The 9,241-nt window shown below is 43.3% G+C and overlaps 1 pseudogene; it reads right to left on the bottom strand.

Annotated features, from left to right (window-relative positions):
• Positions 1-5,163: 5,163 nt before the first annotated feature.
• LOC111829409 lies at positions 5,164-8,408 on the bottom strand (annotated as a pseudogene).
• Between the last annotated feature and the right edge of the window lie 833 nt (positions 8,409-9,241).

Below are 9,241 nucleotides of genomic sequence, written 5' to 3'. Positions count from 1 at the left end.
GAAACTATCAAGTTTACAACACTTCCTAATCTCAATTCTCATTGATGAAACATGCAGTAAACAGGCATAAAGAAACAGCTCATTAAAATCAATAAACATCTTAGACAACCAATCTCTTGGGCTAAGCATGTAAATCTCTGGCACTAGTTGGTTCAGACATTTCATCATATACCTTTCGGGTATGAAATGTCTATGACCTAGTTCCAATTGATCAGAGAAGAACTAGCTAATAAAACTCTAGTCCAGAAGGGAAACAAAACGAATCTAACATAAACACTCTAGCAAACTAACATCCTCCACCTAATCTATCCCATCCTCAAGAACCCTAACACTACTCAGACGCAGAAATCATGTTAAACATCATGAAACAAGAATCGTTCAAAACATGCATAATAATAAAGATGACAGGAAGAGTAACAACAATGATTCAAGAACTAACTGCAAAATATCAATGACTTAAAAGAAATCACGATTACAATTCTCAGGATCGTTTGGTGGCTAACAACAAAAACTTAATAAAAAATAAACTCGATCCCTTGGGCAATCCAAATGAAGCCTATTTATAACAATGTTTGGGAAAACCTTAAAACATAAAACGACAACGTAAAAGCGGTTCAAAGGTTGTTTTGACTAAGTTGGTCGAGTGAGCATCTCGAGTGACCATCTTCTCTGCTTTGCTCAATCGTGTCACTCGAGTGATCGTGTCGAGTGACCTGTAAAACCATCAGCTACTTCTTTGCTTTTCTCGATCATGTCACTCGAGTGAGTGCATCGAGTGACAGGTAGTTCTGCTTCGCTTCCCTTCTGCTCGATCTGCCACTCGATCGTATACGTCTGCTGCTCACTCGATCGTCGATGTAACTGCAACGCATCCTTGCTTCTCACTCGATCGTCCCACTCGATCGTTTGCATGTCGAGTAACGCTTGTTCCTCTGCTTCGCTCTACATGTTTCCTAAGTACCTGAAACACTCCAAATATGCACAATGTATGCAAGATATGCATGATATGCATAAAACCTACCTAAGTATGTAAAACATGCAGAAAGGGATCAATATGATGCGAATCAACAAGTGAATGATGCTGAAAAGATGATGAATGCATGCTCAAAAAGCGATGAAATACAGACTTATCAACTCCCCCAAACTTAGTCTTTGCTTGCCCTCAAGCAAAGCAAAAAGAAACAAAGTGGAAGAGAGGTTTGAAAACGGGGTCTCAGAACCTATAACGTGCAAGATAGAGCAGTTAAAATCAATGTCCTGGTTGCTAAGTCTTTGATGCATGCTGAGAGAACTTTACTTAACGACTTTAGACAAACTCATCAAATCCAAAACTGATTCTATCTCTTGATCTACACATGAATTCAAATCATTCATTCCTTTTAACATTCATTACTCAAGTATATGAATCTGGTTGTGCAAGGCTTAACAAACTCACTTGGCTAGGCAGAAAAAGGTTTTGAGAATCATGAGGGTTTAAACAATTTCAGGACAAGGATCTCTCAGTGAATGGATTGAGCTTTAGGGAGAATGCTTAAGGTAAGGACCAACCAATGCATACAGGAATAAAACATTGATTACCCAATGGTTCCCAAGTGCTTACTCCTAATCATCTAAACCCGGATGATCCCTATGTCTACCCTTCAACATCAATCCCATTTTTTTTTCTTTTTGCCTTAGGAGAAGTTTCTTATCAATACTAGTGGATAGGGGATTTCTTCTTAACTATGGTTCTGTTTTCTTCTTACGTTATAAGACATCAAAACTTTTTATCTTTCTTAACATCCCAAAACCATTCTCTGTATATCATGCTAACCCCACAAAAATCAATCACTAGAGTATAAACTTCCAGAAAACATTCTCCTCCTAAGGACACAACTTTTTCTGTTTCTTTTCTTTCTTTCCACAATCGTTCCAATCCCAAACCCAAGTAAGAATCCCGACCTAGTTTTATCTGATTTGAAAGTGAAAATCAGAACTACTCAAGATTTTAATCCTGTCGGCTCATACCTAACACGTTCTCCCCAAGCATAATCCGGTAAAAGACCTACCACTCAAAAATTATCAATTGGCTTGAAAGAAAAGGATAGGCTGTGGGTGTGGCAAACTGATCAAAAGAAAGATCAGCTACTTGGATCAACAAGAGTGGTGAAAGGAGGAAGATGATCCAAATATGTATATGGTGACCATGAGCATGCAAGCAAAACACAACCAGATATTTGCAAGTCAAGATTAAGTTCTTATAGGGTAAGGAATGAGATCATATCACAACATGTTTCAACCAAGTTCAAGAATGCTCTTCATGAATTCCAAGTTTGTTTCAGACTTACTTCAACTTCAATCATCATGCATCAAAAAGCTAACAACTAGGGCATTGATCTCAACTAGTGAATCATAGCAAATCAACACGGTGTAACTCATCATCGCCCCCTATGCTAATGCAACAGTCCTACATGAAACAATCTAGACTCAATCCTAATATGCAAATGCAAGCTACATGATCACTCTGTTTTTAAAGATTTTTTCTGAAAATTTTTCAAATTTTTAGGGGTTTTCAATGCACATATATGAATGCAAATTATATGCTAAAAATTCAAAATAAGAAAAGAGAACACAACATCAAATGTCATCCCAAACCCTCCCCCAAACTTAAATTACACAGTCTCTTGTGTAATTAAAATTTGAGAGTTTGTTTGAGAATCAAACAAACAAAAGTATGAAAATGCAATGGTATATACAGATGAAGGTTTGGAGTGGTACCTTACTGAAAATAGCAATCCAGGTATTGAGTCATGGACTCGCTTGTATAAGCACCTGGTGCAGGCTGCGCATGAGGGGCCTCTGTAGGATGCTCAACGTTCTGCTCGACAGGATCCGCAGTGAGGTCTTGGAAATGATACGCACCTGGATCAACAGTCAGGTCCTCAATGTGATCCTCAGCTTGATCCATGGTCAGATCCTCAACATGATGCTCCGCTGACAAGTGTGATGAACTGACTTTTGCCTTCCGTCTCGCTGCCTTCTTTTTTTTCCGTTTCTCCTTCTTTTTGCTAGCCCTAAGCTCAGGGGAGGACTGTCTCAGAGGAGAAGAAGAAACATTATGCTCTCTATACTCATAAGGGGAATAACGTGATGGAGAAGGAGTTCTGTAGCGTGCTGGGACATCACTCGTGGACAAACGACGCTGCATTGGTCTACCATCCTGCGGAGTAGTGTCTGCAAAAGCTGTGGTGATGGAGGCGCAGCTAAACTTACTCATGAAGCTCTTCATCTTCGACTTCATAGATTTTATTGCCTTGTCTTGCAGCATGTTCCACTTCTGAAGCGTATTGATACGCTTGTGAGCTTCCACCAAACTCTTGCCTTGTCTAGGCGCTGTGTAGTCCTTGAAGTGGTACCTCTCTGGTCTGTACTCATCTGAATCTTCTTCCATCTCATCATCCTCTTTCTTAGATACCTCCATCGCTTCCTCACCATCTGTCGTGTAGAGAGCCTCTGCAGGGGGAGTAAACTCAATGTTGCTTCCTTCGAGTATCCTAGTGAAAGCAATACAAGGAAGCAAAAATCGCACGTCACCATGCGCAGGGTGAGTGAAGTAGTACATATATAACCCGTTGCGTTTCTCCCAATGCAACCATTGAGCTTGCCTCAAATTCTGAATGTCGATGAATCTCGGTGCAATAGGCTCTGAACTCAGCGGGACGCTACAAGCTTCTAAGATGACTGTCACCAACCCTCCCATACACATAACTCCTTGAGTTCTGCAACTGTTCAGCTTCACTACCCAAGTTCTGTAACTGAGTAGCTGGTGCAACATAGTGAACGAGGGGGATGTATCAGTCGTATCACCTCGCAGTAGTGTCACATCTACTGCTGTTAACAAGAGATCTTTAAGTGCAAGATCAATCATCTCCAGCTCCCCATTGATCAGTGTCCCTGTTGTCTCCCTCGCGAAGAACACGTTTGCAACTGATCGATGGAAGTAGCGGATAACTGGACTTCTGATGTGGTTGCTCTTGGTCCTAGATGAAGCGAACTTCTTATCATTCCCAATCGTTTCCCAAAGAGCCAACAATTCATCCCTATGAATCCTCTGCCCAGTCCCTGTTCCATTAGGGAATCCAAACAAACCTTCCAGCTCTCTGATGGTCAGAAGATACTCATGCTCATGGATGGTGAAGGTGATGTATCCCAATCTTCCATCCGACTCTATGTCCGGATCATCCTCATAAAGATGTATGGCAAGCGTACAGAGGAACTGAATTGTCTCCTCTCGGTATGCATTTCGCGGACTAGTCATGAGTGTGCTGAGATGACAATGCTCGAACATATACTCGACATCACTCGAGATAGCCAGCTCATCCATCGTCTGCTGGCAAGGATACCTCGTGCCCTGAAACTCATGCTGCTGAAACAGCTTGTAATACTCTCCCGGGGCTAACCACTTCTCTGTCTTCTTCTTCTGCATTGACTTGCGAGCTGGGACAGGTGGATGCTCTTCAAGCTCATAATCACTGTCATCATCCTGCAGCTCCATTGGTTTCTTACCCGAAGACTTAGCTCTGCTTCTTGCCTGAGAAGGACCAACACCAGACGCTCTCTCATATGCAGCTTTCTTCTTCTCCATATAGACCTTGGACATAGACTGAGGAGATGCACGCTCTGTTGCTTTACAACCATACTTCTCACGCATTTCATGCAACAAATCTCTTGACATTGTGAAACTGAAACAGTTGAAACTCAAAGCTAAAAATTAGCTCGTTAGTGTGCCAAATATCAAGATAAAATAGCCAATGTATATAGAGAAATGCCAAGAGAAGTAACACTTAGCAAATTTATCACTTTTGCACTTCTCGGTCGAGTGAGTATCCAGCTGGGTTCGGTCGAGTGACCTTGTGCTCGGTCGAGGTACACACGCGTATGAAGAGTATCAATGGGAAGCTCGTGTGGTGGCTGCTTGCATCGAGTGAACTGCAGGAGGAGAAGTTAGAGCTTGAGTGGTTGAGAGCCGGTTCCGTAGAGTAGCTTCTCCGACGAGTGAATTAAGTGACCGAGTGAGGTAGTGCACTGCCGAGTAGAGTTTCCGTTAGCCGAGGATGCGGTGAGGGCTTCTATGCTCGAGTGAGGCGACGGTGAGAGTGGTCGAGTGAAGCTTGGGAGCTTGACTCATCGAGTGAGTGATGCACGTCGAGTGGGGAGGTGAGTGACCCCGATTCTACGCTCTTCGCGGGTCGAGTGGGGGGGGTGAGTGACCGAGCTTGTTCTGTCAAGTGGCGAGGAGCTCGCTTGGCTGGTGGAATCGGAGGAGACGAAAGTGAGTCGAGTAAGGGTCGAGTACGACTGGTCAAGTAAGGTGCGGTGAAGACAAAGTGGGTCGAGTTCTTGTTGGTTGGGAGAGCAGCTCGAGTGAGTAGGTACACGGTCGAGTGAATGGAGTCCCGATCGAATGAGAGTAATGACGGCGGTTGAGTGAGAAGATGAGGTTACTCGAGTGAGAAGGTGACGATGGTCGGGTGGCTCCCGTCGAGTGACTCCTTCGAGAATCCGGTGAAGACAAGTCGAGTAATGATGCGCCGGTCGAGTGAGGCTTCTCAAGTCGGTCGATTGAGCAACACGCGCCAAGTAAACAACGAGGTTTGAGTTACTCGAGCGGTTCACGTCGAGGGAGGAGGTTGCAAAACCCGTTGAGTTCAGTCGAGTGGCGAGGAACGAGATGGTGGCTGGAGTGACTTGTCGGTGCGCGAGTGTGGATGCGCCGGTCGAGTGAGCTTCGGAGGACGGGTTTGTCGGGTCGAGCGATGATGACAGAGACCTGAAACTGCGTCGAGTGAAGCAATGGTGAGTACGAGTGGTGACGGCGGTCGAGTAAGCTTTGTTGAGGTCGAGGATCGAGTGATGGAGTGATTGGAGATGATGAAAATCGAGTGTGTGGTGAGGATTAGAAGGATGGATGTTGTGTGGGTGTAAAGAGAGATGGGAGAATAATTGAGAGGATAAGAAAATGAATGGGTAAATGGGTGTTGGAGATGAGGGGATCGAGTAAATGCCACATTTTTTTTTTTTTTTAACTCCCCTTGAAGTTACAACCCCAACATTTTTTTCTCTCTATCATCATTGATTCGACATCCGCCATCACACTCTCCTTTAACTGTTCTGATATGCATGTCCAAACTCCCTTAACATGTAATCCTGATCATCAATAAACCAAAAACAAAAATCAAAAACACAAAAAGTCCTAAGCGATATGTACAGGGATACCTTTGGGACTTCCTCCCAAGTGAGCTTGTTTAAAGTCACTAAGCTTGACTTTTATGCATTTTAGGCTCTGGGAGGCTCATAGAGAGGTATGGAGGACCCCTCTTGTGTCTCTTGATCAGCTAGGTAACGCTTGACACGTTGACCATTCACAGTGAACTCGCTGCCATCCTTGTTCAGGAGAGTGATCGCACCGAATGGCAAAACATCCTTGATTTCAAACGGTCCATACTATCTAGACTTGAGCTTTCCAGGAAATAGCTTAAGTCTGGAATTAAACAGCAAGACGTGATCTCCAGCCTTAAGCTCCTTAACGACAATCTTCTTATCATGAAAAGCCTTGGTTCTCTCCTTATAGATTTTGGAACTCTCGAAGGCATCAAGTCTGATTTCCTCAAGTTCATGGATGTCAAGAACTCTCTTTGCCTGGGCTGCATCAATGTCCAAGTTCAGAAGCTTGATAGCCTAAAGCGCCTTATACTCAATCTCCACAGGGAGATGACATGCTTTACCATACACCAACTGAAAAGGCGTCCTTCCTATTGGTGTCTTGAAAGCTGTCCTATACGCCCATAGAGTGTCATCCAACTTGGTAGACCAATCTTTCTTCGAAGCCCCAACAACTCTTGACAAGATTCCTTTTATTTGCTTGTTGGAGACCTCAACCTGTCCACATGTCTGGGGATGGTAGGCTGTAGACACCTTATGCTTCACACCATACTTCTTCAACATGCTTTCGAAAACCTTGTTGATGAAATGTGTACCACCATCACTGATAACTGCTCTCGGTACTCCATACTTGGGAAAGATGATGCTCTTGAACAGTTTCAGAACAACCTTGTGATCGTTGGTAGGACTTGCAATGGCTTCAACCCATTTTGAGACATAATCAACTGCGACCAGAATGTAGACGTTGCCATTTGATGGAGGGTTGAACGGTCCCATGAAATCAATTCCCCAAACATCAAAAATTTCCACTTCCAAAATCGGGTTCTGAGGCATCTCATTCCTTCTGTTGATGTTACCCATCCTCTGACAAGCGTCACACTTGGTGATGAAGCTGTTTGTATCCTTGAACAACGTTGGCCACCAAAGGCCTGCTTGTAGAACCTTTTGAACTGTCTTGAATGTAGCGAAGTGTCCTCCATATGCGGATCCATGACAGTGCTCAAGCACTCCCTGTACTTCTCCTTCTGCTATACATCTCCTAAACAGCCCATCTGAACCCCTCTTGTACAAATAAGGTTCATCCCAGAAGTAGTGGTTGACATCTCTGAAAAACTTCTTTTTCCTATAAGGATCCATGTCTGCAAGAATCTCTCCACAGACCTTGTAGTTAACCACATCCGCATACCAGGGCATACTCTCTGAATTGACTGCTAGACATTGAATCTTCTTCATAGCCATTCCTGTTTGATGCATCTTCTTGCATATCTCAACAACCATAAGATGTTCTTCAGGCATAGAGTCATCAATAGGGATTGGATCTGCTATTCTCATTCTGGACAGGTGATCAACAACGCCGTTCTCTATCCCCTTCTTGTCAACAATCTCCATATCAAACTCCTGGAGTAGAAGTATCCATCTCAGCAGTCTTGGTTTGGTATCCTTCTTGGAGTATATATGTCTAAGCGCAGCATGGTCTATGTAGACTACCACTTTTGATCCCACCAAGTAACTTCTGAATTTCTCAAACGCAAAGACTACAGCCAAGAGCTCTTTCTCTGTTGTTGCATACCTCCCTTGTGTCTCATCAAGGGTTCTGCTCGCATAGTAGATGACATGTAGTTTCTTCTCTATTCGCTGTCCCAACACAGCCCCTACTGCATAATCTGAGGCATCACACATTATCTCAAAAGGATGATCCCAGTCTGGAGCTTGGACTATTGGTGCTGAGACTAACGCTTCCTTGATCTTGTTGAAAGCTTCCAGACAGCTCTCATCAACGACAAACTCGACCTCCTTGCACAGCAGTCTTGTAAGGGGTCTTGCAATTTTTGAGAAGTCCTTGATGAATCTTCTGTAAAACCCAGCATGCCCAAGGAAACTCCTTATATCCTTGACTGACTTGGGAGGCTGCAACTGCACCATGACCTCAATCTTTGCCTTATCAACCTCAATCCCTTGTGTCCCAACACTATCCCTTCGTTCACCATGAAGTGGCACTTCTCCCAGTTGAGCACTAGGCTTGTCTCCTCACATCTTGCTAATACCCTGCAGAGATTCAACAAACATGAGGAGAAGGAGGAGCCATACACGGAAAAATCATCCATGAATACCTCCACCATCTCCTCTATCAAATCCGAGAATATAGAGGTCATACACCTCTGAAATGTTGCAGGTGCATTACACAAACCAAAAGCTAATTTCTTCTAAGGTCTCTATTCGACCCATAAGGCTTGACACTAGCTCCTAGAGATTGGCAGTCTCTTTAGCATTGGTTTCCAACTGCAACTTCATTGAGAGATGAGGAAGTCATGGTTTCCGAATTCCCTCAATCTAGCAGTGTGCTTTTCAACGTCCTTCCTCAAGCTTTTGACATCTTCCTCAATCGCATCAACTCAATATTTGCGCATGTGGAAACCATTATCCTATAAAGCAACACAACACACATGCATGTGTATATAGTATGTATCCTCCCCTAGGTAGTATCGCACCATAAGTGAAGAGTGAGACTGAGAAAGAGAGATTGAAAAAGAGGGATGAATTCTCGAGAGAAGAAGGAAGAAGATGAATGAGAGAGAGATGTGAATGAGAGAAAAGAAGAAGATGAATGAGAAATTTTTTTTTTATTTTTTTTCAAAAAATTAAAAATTTTGAAATTTTGTTGGGCGGGAATTTTAAATTTATTGGGCAAATTTTCATAATGTTTTGGGCAAATTTTCAAAAGGTTTCGAGAAAAACAATTGCACCAACAACAAGTTGCCACGTGGACAGCATTTGTGTTCACACATAGTTGTACCCTAGATTGTAGTTGTGCCACAATTGC

Source organism: Capsella rubella, unplaced genomic scaffold (genome assembly GCF_000375325.1).
Source record: "Capsella rubella cultivar Monte Gargano unplaced genomic scaffold, Caprub1_0 scaffold_7, whole genome shotgun sequence".
NCBI lineage: Eukaryota > Viridiplantae > Streptophyta > Magnoliopsida > Brassicales > Brassicaceae > Capsella > Capsella rubella.
Note: the sequence above shows the minus strand (reverse complement) of the source record. Positions and strands in the feature narration are given on the sequence as shown.